Raw genomic sequence first — 17,716 nt, 5'->3', positions numbered from 1 at the left:
TTCAGCAATGTCTAACTGAAAGCTATTTTCTTCCCAAAATAACTGAACATATTCGACACTATGCAATCACAGTGCACATGATCTAATTTCCTTCAGTGCCAAATGTGGTTATCCTCCTTCTTGCTTTCAGATCACGTGTTTGTGCCTACTCATTTTCAAGTGGCTCCTGAGCTAAAATAGAAACCTAAAAATACAAGGGTGAGTCAAAATTCGATAGGCTGCAAAGACTATTAGGCATAAGAATTAGAATGACTGTAGGAGATCCATTACAAAAATAGAAAGGGAACTATTCTTAACTTACACTAAGAAAATGGACAAATACTTTATAGCACAACATTTGCCAACCAAAATTCTTCTGTGCTTTGAAAAACTGAGCCAATCCAGGAAAAAACTACCATGACTTTTGTTTACTAAACAGTCTATCCACTACTCTAGTTCCCAAGCAAGAACCAAACCAATATGTATGCATGTACACAAGTATGTCTCTAGCCCTGAAAACAGCACAAAAAAACTTTATTAATTCACATTACTTTAATGGATACCTATTTTTATCCACCCAACAATAATTCTCAAACATCTTATTCTGCGAATAAGCCCTCTCTCTACTTAAACTACATAGCTTTTATAAAAATATCAACCCACAGCCAAATAAATGAATCAAAGCTGGATCAATTAATCCAATTTCTAAGATTTTTGGACTAGTGACCAGCCATGTTTTTCCTCAATGAAGAATGACAATATGCAGTGAGAGAGAAAAGTAAACCCTAGACGGAGACAAGAAAAAGAGTCTTAACCAAGTCATATCCCTCTGAGTCATTCCTGAGGCCTAGCTCCAACTGTCCCCATCCTCAGTCTTAATAAATCTGCCATTCTTTTATTTCCATAAAATATTCCTTTCAACAAATTATTTTTGCATAAATTAATTTGAATTGGGTTTCCAGAATTAGAGAAGCAAGAAGAAATCAACCCCAAAGCTACCAGAAGACAAGAAGTATTCAAAATCAGAGCTGAACTGAAGTAAATGGAGACAAGAAAAAACAATTAAAAGACCAATGAATCCAGGAGTTGGTTTTTTGAAAAAAATTAGCAGATAGATAGACCACTAGCTAGACTAATAAAGAAGAAGAGAACCTAATTAGAAATAACAAAGGAAATGTTACCACTGACCCCACAGAAATAAAAAATAACCATCAGAAACTACTACAAACACCTCTATGCACACAAACTAGAAAACCTACAAGAGACAGATAAATTCCTAGACACATATGTCCTCCCAAGACTGAACCAGGAAGAGACTGATTCCCCAGAGAGACCAATAACAAGCTCCAAAATTGAATCAGTAATAAAATGCCTACCAACCAAAAGAATCCCAGGACCTGATGGATTCACAGCTGAATTCTACCAGATCTACAGAGAAGAGCTGGTACCATTCCTACAAAAACTATTCCAAAAAACTGAGGAAGAGGGATTCCTCCCCAACTCATTCTATGAGGCCAGCATCATCCTGACAGACACAACAATAAAAGAAAACTGCAGGCCCATATCCTACATGAACATCAATGCAAAAATTCTCAACAAAATACTTGCAAACCAAATCCAGCAACACATCAAAAAGCTAATCCACCACAATCAAGCAGGCTTCATCCCCAGGATGCAAAGTTGATTGAACATACACAAATCAATAAATGTGACTCATCACATAAACAGAACTAAAGACAAAAACCACGTGATTATCTCAACAGATGCAGAAAAGGCCTTTATTAGTCTATTCTCACATTGCTAGAAAGAGCTACCTAAGACTGGGTAATTTATGAAGAAAGGAGGTTTCACTGACTCACAGCTCCACAGGCTGTACAGAAAGCCTGGCTGGGAGGCCTCAGAAAACTTACAATCATGGCAGAAGGTGAAGGGGAAGCAAGCACATCTTACTATGGAGGAGCAGGAAAGAGAGAGAGTGTGAAGGGGGAAGTGCTACACTCCAGATCTCGTGAGAACAACCACATCTTGTGAGAACTTACTCAGTATCATGAGAACAGCAAGGGAGACATCCGCCCCCATGATCCAATCACCTTCCACCAGGTCCCTCCGCCAACACTGGGGATTACAATTCAATATGAGATGTGGTTGGGGACACAGAGCTAAACCATATCAAGGCCACTGGTAAAATTCAACACCCCTTCATGTTAAAAAAAACTCTCAATAAACTATGTACTGAAGGAATATACCTCAAAATAATAAGCCATCTATGACAAATCCACAGCCAACATTATACTGAATGGTCAAAAGCTAGAAGCATTCCCTGTAAAAACCAGCAGAAAACAAGGATGCCCCTCTCATCACTCCTATTAAAAATAGTATTAGAAGTCCTAGCCAGAGCAATTAGGCAAGAGAAAGAAATAAAGAGCATTCAAACAGAAAGAGTAGAAGTCAAACTATCTCTGTTTGCAGACAACATGATTCTGTATCTAGAAAGCCCCAGTCTCAACCCAAAAGCTCCTTCACTGACAAACAACTTCAGCAAAGTTTCAGGATACAAAATCAATGTACAGGCCAGGCGCAGTGGCTCCCGCCTATAATCCCAGCACTTTGGGAGGCCGAGGTGGGCATATCACTTGAGGTCAGGAGTTTGAGACTAGCCTGGCCAACATAGTGAAATCCTGTCTCTACTAAAAGTACAAAAATTAGCTGGGCATGGTGGCACACGCCTGAAATCCCAGCTATTCAGGAAGCTGACACACAAGAACCACTTGAACCTGGGAAGTGGAGGTTGCAGTGAGCCGAGATCATGCCACTGCACTCCTGTCTGGGCAACAGATAAATATTCTGTCTTAAAAAAAAAAAAAAAATCAATGTACAAAAATCACTAGCATTCCTATACACCAACAACAGCTAAGACAAGAGCCAAATCAGAAAGGCAATCCCATTCCAAATTGCCACAAAAAAACAAAATACCTAAGAATACAGCTAACCAGGAGGTAGAACATCTCTACACTGAGAATTACAAAACACTGCTCAAGGAAATCAGAAACAACACAAATAAATGGAAAAACATCCATGCTCATGGATAGAATGTCATTAAAATGGCCATACTGCCTAAAGCAATTTACAAATTCAATGCTATTCCTATCAAACAACAAACAACATTCTTCCCAGAACTAGGAAAAACCTATTTTAAAATTCACATGGAACCAAAAAAAGAACCTGAACAGCCAGAGAAATGCTAAGCAAAAATAACAAAGCTGGAGGCACCACGTTACCCAACTTCAAACTATACTACAGGGCTACAGTAACCAAAACAGCATGGTACTGGTACAAAAACAGGCACACAGAACAATGGAACAAAATAGAGAGCCCAGAAATAAGGCCACACACCTATAACCATCTGATCTTTGACAAAGCTGACAAAAACAAGCAATGGGGAAAAGACTCCCTATTCAATAAATGGTGATAGGATAACTGGCTAGCCATATGCAGCACACAGAAGGTGGGCCATTTCCTTACATCATATACAAAAATTAACTCAAGATGGATTAAAGACTTAAATGTAAAACCCAAAATTATAAAAATCCTGTAAGACAACCTAAAAAATACTATCCTGGAACAAGCAAAGATTTCATGACAAAGACATCAAAGCAATCACAATAAAGCAAAAAAAGGACAAGTGGGATCTAACTAAATTCATGAGCTTCTGCACAACAAAAGAAACTGTCAATAAACTACAGAGTGGGAGAAAATATTTTCAAAGTATGCATCTGACAAAGGCTACTGTCCAGCATCTATAAGGAACTTTAACAAACTTACAAGAGAAAAAAAAAAAAAAAACCCCATTAAAAAGTGGGCAAAGGACATGAACAGTTTTCAAAAGAAGACATACCCATGGCCAACAACCACATGAAAAAAAGCTCAATATTACTGATAATGAGAGAAATACAAATCAAAACCACGAGATACCATCTCATACCAGTCAGAAAGCTATTATTAAAAAGCCAAAGAGTAACAGATACTGGCACGGTTGCAGAGAAAACACTTATATACTGCTGGTGGAAGTGTAAATTAGTTCAACCATTGCAAAAAGCAGTGTGGAGAGATTCCTCAAGAGCTAAAAACAGAACTACCACTCAATCCAGCAATCTTATTACTGGATATATACTCAGAGGAATATAAATCATTCTACCATAAAGACAAATGCATGTGAATGTTGACTGCAACACTATTCGTATCAGCAAAGACATGGAATCAACCTAAATGGCCATCAATGACAGACTGAATAAAGAAAATGTGATACATATACACCATGGCATACTATGCAGCCACAAAAAAGAATGAGGTCATGTCTTTCCAGAACATGAATGGAGCTGGAGGTCATTATCCTTAAAAAACTAACACAGAAACAGAAAACCAAATACCATATGTTCTCACTTATAAGAGAAAGCTAAATGATGAGAACTCACGGACACAAAGAGGGGAACAACAGGCACTAGGGCCTACTTGAGGGTGGAGGGTGGGAAGAGGAAGAGGAGCAGGAAGAATAACCATTGGGTACTAGGCTTAGTATCTGTGTGAAGAAATAATCTGTACAACAAACCCCTGTGACATGAGTCTACCTATATAATAATCCTGCACATGTACCCCTGAACCTGAAAGTTTTTTTAAAAAAAACTTCATTTCTTTCCAGCCCAATGTGTCCATGGAAAACGCATCTCATCTCTACGAACACACTTTCTTTAACAGAAAAATAAGGAGTTGGGCTAGTTTATATCCAAGATCTTTGAGCTCTAAAAATTCTACACATCAATTATTTATTTTCAGAATATATCTATATATGAAGAAATTTAATATGGATAAAGACGTTGAGGTTAGGTATCGTGACTCACACCTGTAATCCCAATACTTTGGGAGGCCGAGGTGAGAGGATGACTTAAGCCTAGGAGTTCAAGACTAGCCTTGAACATTCAACTGGATAGTCAACATTCCAGTTGACTATCTGTTCTGCCATCACATAATGCACTCTGTAAAAGTATACCAAAGTACAACAGCAAGCAGAAATAAGGAGGAAAGAAAGTGAATTAATGTTTACTGTGCATATCCTACATAACTGGCATTAAGTTAACAGAAAAGCCATTACCCAATTTGTTGGGTCTGGCACAGAAAGATTCAAGGTAGAAAGTAAGAATTCATTAACTTGGCAAGCGAACATGATTTCTGAAGCTAAGAAAAACACTAAGAAATTTCCCTGTTATTCTCTTCAACTAACGGATCCAAATAAGATCAGCAGTCAGGGGAGCCTCAGTCACTGCCCACAAAGATATAGTACCAACACAACTAAGGAAGAGAACTCAAATTATTTTTTTAATTATCTATTTTTCCTTTCCCATTAAAGCCTAAAAGCAAGGATCCAATTTCTGTGTTTGAAGCACAGAGCCTTCTGGGTTTACTAGAACACTGAGATTTCTGAGATATGCCTGACTTAATACCTTCTAAGCTATTAGAAGAAGAATTTGAAATGCACAGTACTCAAAGGCTTCTTGGCATATAGTGTATATCTGTGTGCATGTTTTTATGTGTATGCACTTATATCTGCCTAGTTTTACAGAATTAGTAAAAATTTGAAAAAAGAGATCCATGTAAGAATTAGAATTCATAAAAACCTCTCAAATTAACTAGATTTCAAGAAAAGGCATTTTCCTTTGATTTGATAACAATTTATAACAAAGAAGAGTTTACATTTGAGACTACTTCCTAATATTGTCAGTAAAATGATTCAGCAGGATACTTATGAGGAAACTTATGAAATGTCAGGGGAAAAGTTTTCAAACCCTTAAAAAAGGATTTTCAACCTCTGATGCAGAAATCACAATTGGCTTGGACAAGATAATCAATGACCAATTAGGACAAACAAAAAATATAAACACACAGAAGAATGGTCTGAAGAAGCTAATATTTAGGAAATACTATGACATGCCTAAAATTTCTTAAGTATTTTCTATGAAATAATATAATGCCATGTGTTTAGAAAAGCAAGAGAGAGCAGTTCCTGTTGAGTTGAAACTATTAATACAAAAACTGAGTCACTGTTACTTTGGAAAATAAAGTGAAAAATTGTTCTAGTACTGAATTGTTCTACTTGGTTTTACAATTTTTCATTCTCACAAGGCAAACAAAATCCAAAGGTATTTTACATAATTGGAAATGAAAATTATTCATGCTTTCAACAGAATCAACTAGCCTCATAACCATTTCTATTGAATAGTCCACCTAACGGATATTTTTCATTGCTTTCAGATGTTTTAAACAGGAAAGGCATTATAAAATACCATCACCTATCCAATCTTCAACACTCATGCTGCTAAATCTGCATCCTGATGTCCATCTTGACATCTGTCATGCCTTTAAATCCTGGGTCAAGCCACAAGAGACCTGCTGCCTTACTGAGGGCAGAAACTGAAATATTACAGCCATGGGGTCTCTACTGCTGTTCACACAGAATCCAGTTAATTCATTTTTTTTAACAAGAGTTTGTTGGTGATGGTGGTGGTGTCAAAAATTTATTATTTAACAGACATAGTTATAAGGCAGTCTTCTCAAATTAGACATCTAAAAGACATTTCAAACTCAACACACTCAAAAATCTAACCTTTCTTTCTACCTCCAACCTACCCCTAACCGGACACCAACCTCCTGCAGGCTTTCTCATCTCAATTTATGGCAATTCCCTCCCTGCAGCTACTCTGGCCAAAAAACTTAAGAGTCATGCTACTCCTCTCTTTCTGTCCTTCCTTAAACACACACATACACCCTTTATATCTATAGTCAGCAAATTCCTTTGGCTCTACCTTCAAATTATATCCAGAAATCATCTATTTCTCACCATCTCCACTGCCACTACCCAGTCCCAGTCACTGTCTCTTACTTGGATTATTCTAAAAGCATCCTTAACCAGCCTTCTTGTTTCTTTACTTGCTCTCCTATGGCCTATTTTCCAAAAAGTAGTCAGAGTGATCTTTTTAATTTAGTTCCTGTCATTGCTCTGATCAAAACCATCCAATGACTCTCCCATTTCACTCAGAATAAAAGCCAAATGACCTTCAAAAGCATTACACACCTGGTACTACAAACTACCCCACCTCACTACTCTCCTGACTCCACTTTACCTCACCTCTGTAACCTATCTTCTACAATTATCCCCCTTGTTTACTCAACTCCATTTAAAGGATCTCCTTGCAATCCCTCAAACAACCCTGGCTTACTTGCTCTGGCTGTTCCATCACAACCCACACTTCTCCCAGATAACTGCCTGACTACCATCCTTAGTTTCCTATTCACACCTTTGCTCAAATCTCATCCTCTTGAGAGACCTATCATGCTCACCTTATTTAATACTGCTTCCCACCACCATCAAATTCCAATTTCCCCCTTTATTCTGTTCTACTTACTCCTGCTTGCCAGAGCACTTACTTACTAACATATAATTTATTTTTGTAGTATATTAACTGTTTACTGTCTGTCACTAGAATACAACATTGTCAAAGGCAAAGATTTTTGTTTTATTCATTGATGTAACCCAAGCACCTAGAAGTACACCTGGCATAGAGCAGACAGTTGAATATTTGCTGCACAAATAAATTCCAAGATGAGTAAATTAAAAGTTTCTGAAACTCCAGGAGCCACCCAGTACTCCACAGTCTGATCAGGACTGTGCCATTGAGGGAACACTATAAGTACACTGATGGGTTTCTTTCAACTGACTAACTCACCAGTACACACTTGAACTTCTGAAGGTTTATGATACGAGACACTAAAAGATAATTTTTAAAAGAAGGAAGAGTAAATTAAAATGTTGAGATTTCCTCTCCAAATTTCCCATCTATGCAAGAAAAACAAAGAACACAGACTAGATAATGATTTTAAGAAATTACTGCTGACATTTTTAAGAGTGTGAGGATGGTGATATGGTTATGAAGGTGTCCTTGCAGCAGTACATACTGAAATATTTACATATTAAATGATGTGACTGTCTGGGATTTGCTTCATATAATCTAAGGTAGAACTGGGAGGCATAGAGGCATAGAGGAAATAAGATTGCTCCTTATTTGGTAATTGCTAAAGTTGGCAAAAGGTGACAGGAATATTTATATTAGTCTCCCTGGTTTTGTATATGCTTCAAATTTGCCAAAATAAAAAGAATAAAAAAGCCAAGTAAGGCCGGACACGGTGGTTCCCATCTGTAATCCCATCACTTTGGGACACTGAGGCGGGAGGATCACTTGAGGTCAAGAGTTCGAGACTAGCCTGGCCAACATGGTGAAATCCCGTCTCTCCTAAAAATACAAAAATTAGCCAGGCGTGGTGGCAGGCGCCTGTAATCTCAGCTACTCAGGAGGCTGAGGTGGGAGAACTGCTTGAACCCAAGAGGCAGAGGTTGCAGTAAGCAGAGATTGCGCTATCACACTCCAGCCTGGGTGACAAGAGTGAAACTCTGTCTCAAAAAAAAAAAAAAAAAAAATTCCAAGTAATAAAAGCATGAGAAAAAGTTAGCTTAACAAAAAAAAGAAAAATACAAGCATACATTCCCTTTAGAATCTAGCACAGTGTGTGGTATCTAAATAAAATAAATGATGATAGAATAAAGTACATATCACAGCTAAAGAATAGTTTCTAGGCCGGGTGCAGTGGCTCACGCCTATAATCCCAGCCCCTTGGGAGGTCAAGGTCAGCGGATTACCTGGGCTCAGGAGTTCAAGACTAGCCTAGCCAACATGGTGAAACTCCACCTCGACTAAAACAAAAATTAGCCGGGTGTGGTGGTGGGTGCCTGTAATCCCAGCTACTCGGGAAGCTGAGGCAGGAGACCGTCAAAAAAAAAAAAAAAAAAAAAAAAGCCATCTCTATGCTGGGTGTGGTGTCTCACACCTGTAATTTCAACACTTTGGGAGTCTGCGGCAGGAATACTGCTTGAGGCTAAGAGTTCAAGACCAGCCTGAGCAACAGAGTGAGACTGTCTCTACAAAAAAAGAAAAAATAAAACTAAAATTAAAAAATAATTTCTATAAACTACCATAATGAGAGGAGCAGACGAAAACAAAAATTAATGACCAAAGTGAGCACCTCTTTCTGAATGAAAGAAATTGACATGTAAAACGATGGCCCTGGTGGTTGCTACTGCAGGGACAAGAAAAGAAACTTGTTTAAACAGGCGAAGCCACAGTGACTTCAAATGTGGATAACTGGAACCAAATGGGGACACACTGGAAAAGTTTTTCATCTTTTTTCAAGATAAAAGACACTGTACTTTATCCTATAAAGGTTATTTATATAAATGCAAAATATCAACAGGGACAAGAGAACATAGCTAAAATTTTATGTATCAAATAATATTGCAGCATAATTATTAGAAAAACAAGGTTCAACGTGACTAGAAAACAAATATAGCAGGAAACAAACACGATCTCAATCCCAGAAATGTCAAGTAAACAAAAAAGCACAGAAAATTTAAACCTTAGAAGTATTAAAGTGGCATAAACTAAATATAACAAAATTTGTAACCTTCAAAATATAACTTGTGCCACCTCTGGAAGCAGTTTCAACAATGTCCCCAAGTGATTAAATCTACTCTAGTTAAATATGATTATTCTATAGGTTTATGGCAAAAACATCTGTACGTACATGTTTTCTGGGAGCCATCCATCTACCTCATATATAGATTTCTTTTTAATTTTTAATTCACATTCAGGTAACTGTAGATAATAATGTAATGGAATAATCAAGTACAAAAAGGTATAAAATTTTCCTGTCAGGAATAGAAGCTGTTACGCCAGCTTACTTTGCTAATTTGCCAAAGAGTAAGATATATGCGTTTCACATTTTAGGAACACCAGATTGTTAGCTAACACCTACACAAGAACTTATATAGATCCTTTTGTAGTTCATAAGCGTGATAACTGGGTTTCCACACACATATGAGATGTGCCTCCCTCAAACCTTGCTACAGCGTTGGTACATTATCTGTCTAACATGGGAAAAAAAGACATCTCAGGTACTTATTTTAGCTTATTTGATTTTTACTTCCCTTTTACTCTAACTTGTTACAAAAATCTCAAATCTTAATGAAAACAATGAATATGACTTCTTTAACATTTACTTTCTCTTTAAAGAAATACCTGGATTTAAAACTATAAACCTCATATTTGTTTCCTATGAGTAATCATGACTAAAGAGAACCTAAGAAAGTATTTTTTCAGAGCCAATAATTCTAAGAATAGCTATTACTTCCTTCATGGATTTTTCAATTTTCCCTCAATCACCCTCACTGTTATTTCCCTGAAGCATTGTGCCAAACCACATTATGAGGGAGGGGAGACAAGAACCATCAACACTGATTTTTGAGTCATGGAAACCCAGAATAAAATTTGTCGTATTTAAGATTTTCAAAAGACCATTAGAGATATTGAATTGGCTCTCATAATCATGAAAGAATACACTATTAAGGAAATAATGAACAAAATAACTGATCTTTTAAAACAGAATGTTTTAGAATTGAAAAACAATGTATGGGCTGGGTGTGGTAGCTCACACCTGTAATCCCAGCACTTTGGAAGGCCAAAGTGGGCGGATAACTTGCGGTCAGGAGTTTGAGACCAGCCTGGCCAACACAGTGAAATCCCGTCCGTACTAAAAATACAGAAATTAGCCGAGTGTGGTAGTGTACGCCTGTAATCCTAGCTGCTCGGGAGGCTCAGGCAGGAGAATTGCTTGAATCCAGCAGGCAGAGTTTGCAGTGAGTCGAGACCGCACCACTGCACTTTAGCCTGGGCAACACAGCATGAGCCTGTCTTAAAAAATAAAAAAAAAAATACACGAATAAAACTGCCTCCACTAAAATATATGACTCAAGACCCTACCGGTCAAGTGGGTAAAATAACATAAAATTCAGGTCTGATATGTCCATAATTTTCATATTCCATAATTTTAAGTGTTTATATTGAAGGCACTGAATTTTTTAATTTTCCTCAGTAATAAGAACTTTTTCTTTTTTTGAGACGGAGTTTTGCTTTTGTTGCACAGGCTGGAATGCAATGGCGCAATATTGGCTCACTGCAACCTCCACCTCCCAGGTTCAAGCAACTCTCCTGCCTCAGCCTCCCAAGTAGCTGGGATTACAGGTATGCACCACACGCCCAGCTAATTTTGTATTTTTAGTAGAGACAAGGTTTCTCCATGTTGGTCAGGCTGGTCTCGAACTCCCCACCTCAGGTGATCCACCTGCCTTGGTCTCCCAAAGTGCTGGGACTACAGGAGTGAGCCACTGTGCCCGGCCCTGGCCCTCATCTCTTTTCCCATTAATGCTGGAGGGGGCACCTCACAAGCCAAGACACCTACTAGTTATTGGACTCACTCACTCTTGATGACCAAGGTGCCTGGCCAGTAATATAAACTTTTAAGTATTACTTTACATCAATTCCCCAGTACGGTGCAATCCATGCTGCTGTGGATCAGAAAATCTCATTTCCAATGCACCCTATCGCTGATCAGAAAATCCTCATTTGATTACTAAAAATATTTTCATTTTGGAAAGACTTATTTTCATGTAACCTCAACAATCATCTTAAATCAAATAAATCAAAATACTAGCCCAGAATCCAAAGAGCTTAAAAATTCAACTATTCTCAACTTACTCTCATTAGGTCAACTCCCTGAATTTAGGGATTATTTACTGTGCATCCTTCTCTCTCTGCAAGCCGAGAGTAATATCAAAAATCTGCAAATTCATTGTAAGGCTGGTTTAGTACAGTAAATAACTCCAAAATGAACTAGACAATAATGTATTTATTACCTCAAGAAACTCCTGACAGCCTTTCTCTGTATAATATAAACTAGATCTAAACCATATACGCTATGAATTTGGACATTTTGATCATTACAGCATGAATATTTAAAAATCAAGAAAAGTAGCAATTATTGACCAAAAACTATTCAATTACTTTTACAGTCTCTAAATATACTCAACTTAGAAGAGTGTTTCTAAGTCATAATAAACATCTGTATTTTGAAAAAGATTTCCAGTTGATCATGATACATATACCCAACTACTTTAAATATGCCCATTTTAGAGGAGTATGATATGTAATCTCCTTATCTAATTTAATTTATACAACATTCACACAACCAATAATTAATGGGTCTATCTTCTGTAATAGGAACTATGGTTGACTCTGAAAACACATTCATATAAAATGGGTTTTTCTGCACTTCATGAAAAGGTGTCAGCTACATGCCCAGAACTCCAAGAATATCTACATAACACAGACCATAACAGATTTTTTTTTTTAAATTGAGATGAAGTTTCGCTCTCATTACCCAGGCTGGAGTGCAATGGCGCAATCTCAGCTCACTGCAACCTCCACCTCTCGGGTTCAAGCAATTCTCCTGCCTCAGCCTCCTGAGTGGCTGAGATTACAGGCGCCCGCAACCACACCCGGCTAACTTTTGTATTTTTAGTAGACACAGGGTTTCATCATGTTGGCCAGGCAGAAGAGACTTTTTAAAAACAAGAGATCAGATGTATTGTGCAACGCTTAAGAAACAGAGAAGAATCAAGCAGTGTGACAGAGGGGTTGTGAATGAGCAAAATTAAGGAAACAAATTCTGTGGTTTTCCAAGTGTATTACATGGAAACTCGGGGGCTCCTTTCACCAAGAGGGATCTAAACACATCTTCTACTGACCATCATGATTAAGATTGGGCAGTGTATCATTTTGGAACTGAACCTACTTACAAGGGTTCAAGCCCTTTGGGATACTGACGAGAGGCCATTAAAACCTAACTATTTGACAGTCAACGGCCTGAGTCAGACACACCTGGGTTTAATCCTGACCTTAAGTGAGTAAATCTCTAAACTTCAACTTCGTTAAGTTTACAGGAAAAATAGTATCTACCATAGAGTTGTTGAGAAAGAGTAAAGGATATAATTCATATGTAAAGCACTGGGCACAGTGCCTGGCACATTTTAAAAAGCTAAATAAATATTAATGTTTATCACTTATCGTTCTCTTTTATGATATTATGAATCCCAGATCAGTCATTCCTGGGGCTTCAAGAAATATTGCCACCTTTCATTTTTCTTAAATCAAAAATTTAATATGATCTACATCTATCTTTCTTATAAAACATCTCAAATTCTACCATATGCTAAGACTAATACCAAGCTAGCAGAGACCTTCCACTATAAAAATGAGCAGAAGACAAAATTGATGTCCAAAAAAAATACCATTAATTCAAATTATGGATACTAGCCTAAACAATGAATGCAAATTTCTTCAGAAACAGATTTACTATGAGATACAGGAAAACATGTTTATAAAATTTCCAACTGATGTTCTCAGGACAATCCAAGAGAAGATTACAAACAAGAAACTAGAGCAGGAAGTTATGATGGGGAACAACCTAAGATTTGGAGAAACTGCAGATAAAAAATAATATGACAACAACAGCAGAACTGGCCAGCAGATTAGGTATTTCAGTAAACAGAAAAAAAAAAAAAGAAAAAAGATTAAAAACTCAAAAAATTTTCCCAGAAAGAATAAAAGGATTAAGAAATAGAAATGCTGAGGAAAGAAAAACACGGAGATCATATCCAAAAGAGGCAATCTAAATAAAATAATTCCACAATCAGAAAATAAAAAGAACTACAGGCCAGGCGCAGTGGCTCACGCCTGTAATCCCAGCACTTCAGGAGGCCAAGGTGGGCGGATCACGAGGTCAGGAGATCAAGATCATCCTGGCTAACACGGTGAAACCTCATCTCTACTAAAAATACAAAAAAATTAGCCAGGCATGGTGGTGTGCACCTGTAATCCCAGCTACTCAGGAGACTGAGGCAGGAGAATCACTCGATCCCAGGAGGCGGAGGTTGCAGTGAGCTGAGATGACGCCACTGCACTCCAGCCTGTACGATAGAGCGGGACTGTCTCAAAAGAAAAAAAAAAGAAAACTTAAGAACCCTACCCAAAGTCACTAGTATAACAGGAATTGGAAATCAAGCAGTCTGGCTCCTCAGTCTGTGGTCTTAAACATATTACACTCTCAAAAACAATACTAGAAGGAATTTTTTCTAAACTGAAGAAAAATCTGAATCAGACATGTACAGAGTTTGAGTATATAGGGAAAAATTAATTAAAACATGCCAATATCTAAATATAGCCTAGTAAAAACATGTTTTAATCCTACCAAAAAACAAGAAATCAAAAAAGATTACCTACAAAGAGGAAAAAAGGAGAAATGGAGAGGAAGGGCCAAGGGGAATCAAGTTAATCTCAGACTTAGCCCTTTCCTCTGGAAAAGTAAAAGCCAGATTATAACAACCCTTAAACTTTCCCAGGCAGAAACATAAAGATCAAAATCTGAGAATCCCATACCTGCACAGGTACATAATCAAGTCCTTCTCAACTGGACAAGAACTCAGAAAAGAGATCACTCATATTATATACTCTTCCTGAAAATAATTATCCAAATATATATTCCAGGTTACCAAGAAAGAGCCAAAATTTTAAAACAAACACTCAAGGAGGGGGAAATTAGTCTATAAAGAACTAAAAGTGAACAATAAAATCAATTACACCACACTAGGGTGAAATCACTCGTGATTCAATGTAAAGACTTCCTGAAAAACCTGATTTTATACACTGGAAAATAATAATTTGTGTCAATCTAATTTCAAAGCAAACCCTGTGCCCACCATCAGTCACTACCCATTCCCCCCTTACCCCGGCTTCTGGCAACCACCTGTCTGTTGTCTGTCTCTTCCTGTTGCTTTTTCTTCTTACAACTTTTTAGACATTCCTGACTATTCAAGAGATTGTGGCTAAGGCATGCCGGCCCACCAGGTGTCAGGTAACTGATAACAATCTTAACACTTTTCCTGGGGGCAATACAGAGCCAACAGGTCACTTTCTCAGAACTGGTCTCTAAGATTTAAAATCCTACTGACAGTCCCAGGCTTTAGAATTAACTTAAGCCGGCTGGGCGCAGTGGCTCATGCCTGTAATCCCAGCACTTGGGGAGGCCAAGGTGGGCAGATCATGAGGTCAGGAGTTTGAGACCAGCATGGCCAACATGGTGAAACCCCGTCTCTACTAAAGATACAAAAAATTAGCCGGGTGTGGTGGCTCACACCTGTAATCCCAGCTACTTGGGAGGCTGGGGCAGGAGAATCGCTTGAACCCAGGAGGCGGAGGTTTCAGTGACCTGAGATCATGCCATTGCACTCTAGCCTGGGCGACAGGGTGAGACTCCATCTCCAAAAAAGAAAAGAAAAGAAAAGAATTAACTGAAGCCTAATCCTGTAGACTCTCTACCACCACCACCATTAATTACCACAAGGGAGAAGAGAATGGTTACTACTGACTGAGTGCTTAGTACAAATCCAAGTAAAGAGGTACCAAAGCCAAGCAGGTCAGTGTTGACCCCAAGCTGGGCACTAAGAATGCCTGGTTTTGAATCATGGCTTCTACATGGATCAGTTTAATTACCCTGAACACGTAACTTGATCTCTCTATGCCTTCATTTTTTTCAGATGGAAGACAAATATTCCTATCTCACAGGATTGTTGTTAACATAAAATGAGTTACCATAAGTGCTTAGAACAGCACACATAAGTACTCAATAAATGCTAATTATTACTGATATCTATACTGCCTATTAAAAGATTCTCACATGTAGTCAAAATGATGACTAGAAAAAAATGATGACTATCCATAGGTTGAACCATATGAAATTGCCAGTATATGAAATTTTCTGACCTACAGAAATGGATAAACATTTGAGATGATGGATATGCTAATTACCTGATCTGATCATTATACATTATATGTATCATATCTCACTACATACCCCATAAATATGTACAATTATAAGTCAATTAAAGAATAAAATTTTTAAATGGCAATTTCACGTGGTTCAACCTAATATACACTGCTCCTAAGAGTCATACCTAAAACAAACGTACATGCCAAGTTTTTTTAAAGTATAAATCACTATCGGGCAAATTAAACAAAAAAGATACTGAAATTGGCAGATTCAGTATCAGAGGGTGATTCTGGCCAAAAGCATTAAATAGAACAAACAGGTCTTTTTATATTGATAAGTAATACAAGCCAAACTGAAACTCTCTTAGTCAAAAGCCTTTATATACCAAATAGCATAACATCAAATACATACAGCAAAAACTGTTCAAAAACAATAAAAAATTGACAGATAACACAATTCAAGCAGAAGAAAAATTAGTCACTGACAAATCAAATGCATAAGAAATTAGGATATATAAAGTGCCATTTAATTTTTATGGTTAACTGGTATATACCTAAATATTGAGCTATTACTTTAAACAAACACAAAGGTTCATTTTCAAAAGAGATCATACCCTCAGCCACAAAAAATAATAGCAACAACAACAAAAAAAAACTTTTAATAATTTTCATAGAGATTGCTTAGGATATATTTCCTCACTAAAATATAATAAAACTAAGTATCGATTACAGTTTATATCAATTAGAGGGGATTGTAATTGCTCACTTATTGTTCAACATTCCCCAGCTTTGAGTAGAACATAAGATCTGTTTCATGCACTGCTGCATCCTCAGCACCTAAACAAGTGCCTGACACATATTAAAATAAATATGTGCTGAATGAAATTAAAAAGCACTATACACTTGGTGGCAATAAAGACATCAAAAGTATAATCACAAGCTGCTTAAATTATAAAAATGAAAATACTATATATATCAAAACATTGCTGGTTTTGTACCATTATAGTACTATTACTGTGCAAATTGCCACCAGAATCTGAAAGTATCAACTGAAAAACAATTAAAACTAATAAGCGATTTCAGAAAAATAACAGAACTCTTAGGACATATTAAGTATACAAAATAGTGCTAGTCATTTTATTGTTTTTATAAAAATATATTTATAAATATTTTTAATTATAATAAAAAACATTTCATAGTTTCATGTTTTATAAATACGTAACTCTCTTAACTTGCCTTTCTTATACCACATGCAATTATTTATACCCATGGGACAAATATTATTTCCTCTTTTTTTATAGTGACATTATCTGCCCAGAGGAAAAAGGCAAGGTCTCCTCTGCAGTCATGACCATTAAGTAAAATCCCTATCTTCACCACTACCAGGACAGATATGTGGTCCCATCCAAAGACTTTCAGGCTAGCAAGACAATAAGAAAGTGACTGGAATTCCTCCCCAGGGCCCCTGAAACTGTAGAAATAATCTCAACCAGCTCATAATTAACCTTCGCCTAAAAACAATATCTGTTTTCCAGGAATTTCATACTTTACTTAGCTATCTATGAATAGAATACAGAACCCCCCCACCCTGCAATGTAAATCTTACTTTTAGACATATCTAAAAATTTTTTTAAATACATTTCTTATGAAGATAGGAGATAATCAGTATTATCTCCTATTTTATTAATAAATTAATCAATTTATAATAAATCAATTAATAATATAAATTTTATTAAGCAAACCTGCCAGATAGAAAACATACTAATTCAGCAATTTTCTTTCAGACCAGCTGTATCTCATTACCCTCATCCAAACAGGGGTGACAGAAACCTATTTATGATAAAATATCAATAAAACAGGTATGTAACAATAAAATTATGATATATACAGAACATACAAAGAATACTAGTAAATTT

At 36.9% G+C, this 17,716-nt stretch overlaps 1 protein-coding gene and 1 non-coding gene across 20 annotated transcripts in view; one reads left to right on the top strand and one right to left on the bottom strand.

Moving 5' to 3' along the window:
• The window catches only part of RABGAP1L (RAB GTPase activating protein 1 like), a 799,577-nt gene that overhangs the window by 742,021 nt on the left and 39,840 nt on the right, over positions 1-17,716 (bottom strand). The gene's annotated exons all lie outside the window — the stretch shown is intronic.
• Positions 9,911-10,012, top strand: LOC123571221 (small nucleolar RNA U13). Its single transcript, XR_006695406.1, has one exon. It is a non-coding gene; the product is annotated as a small nucleolar RNA U13 (small nucleolar RNA).

Source organism: Macaca fascicularis, chromosome 1 (assembly GCF_037993035.2).
Source record: "Macaca fascicularis isolate 582-1 chromosome 1, T2T-MFA8v1.1".
Taxonomy (NCBI): domain Eukaryota; kingdom Metazoa; phylum Chordata; class Mammalia; order Primates; family Cercopithecidae; genus Macaca; species Macaca fascicularis.
The sequence above is the reverse complement of the archived record's forward strand: the minus strand, read 5'-3'. Positions and strand labels throughout refer to the sequence as shown.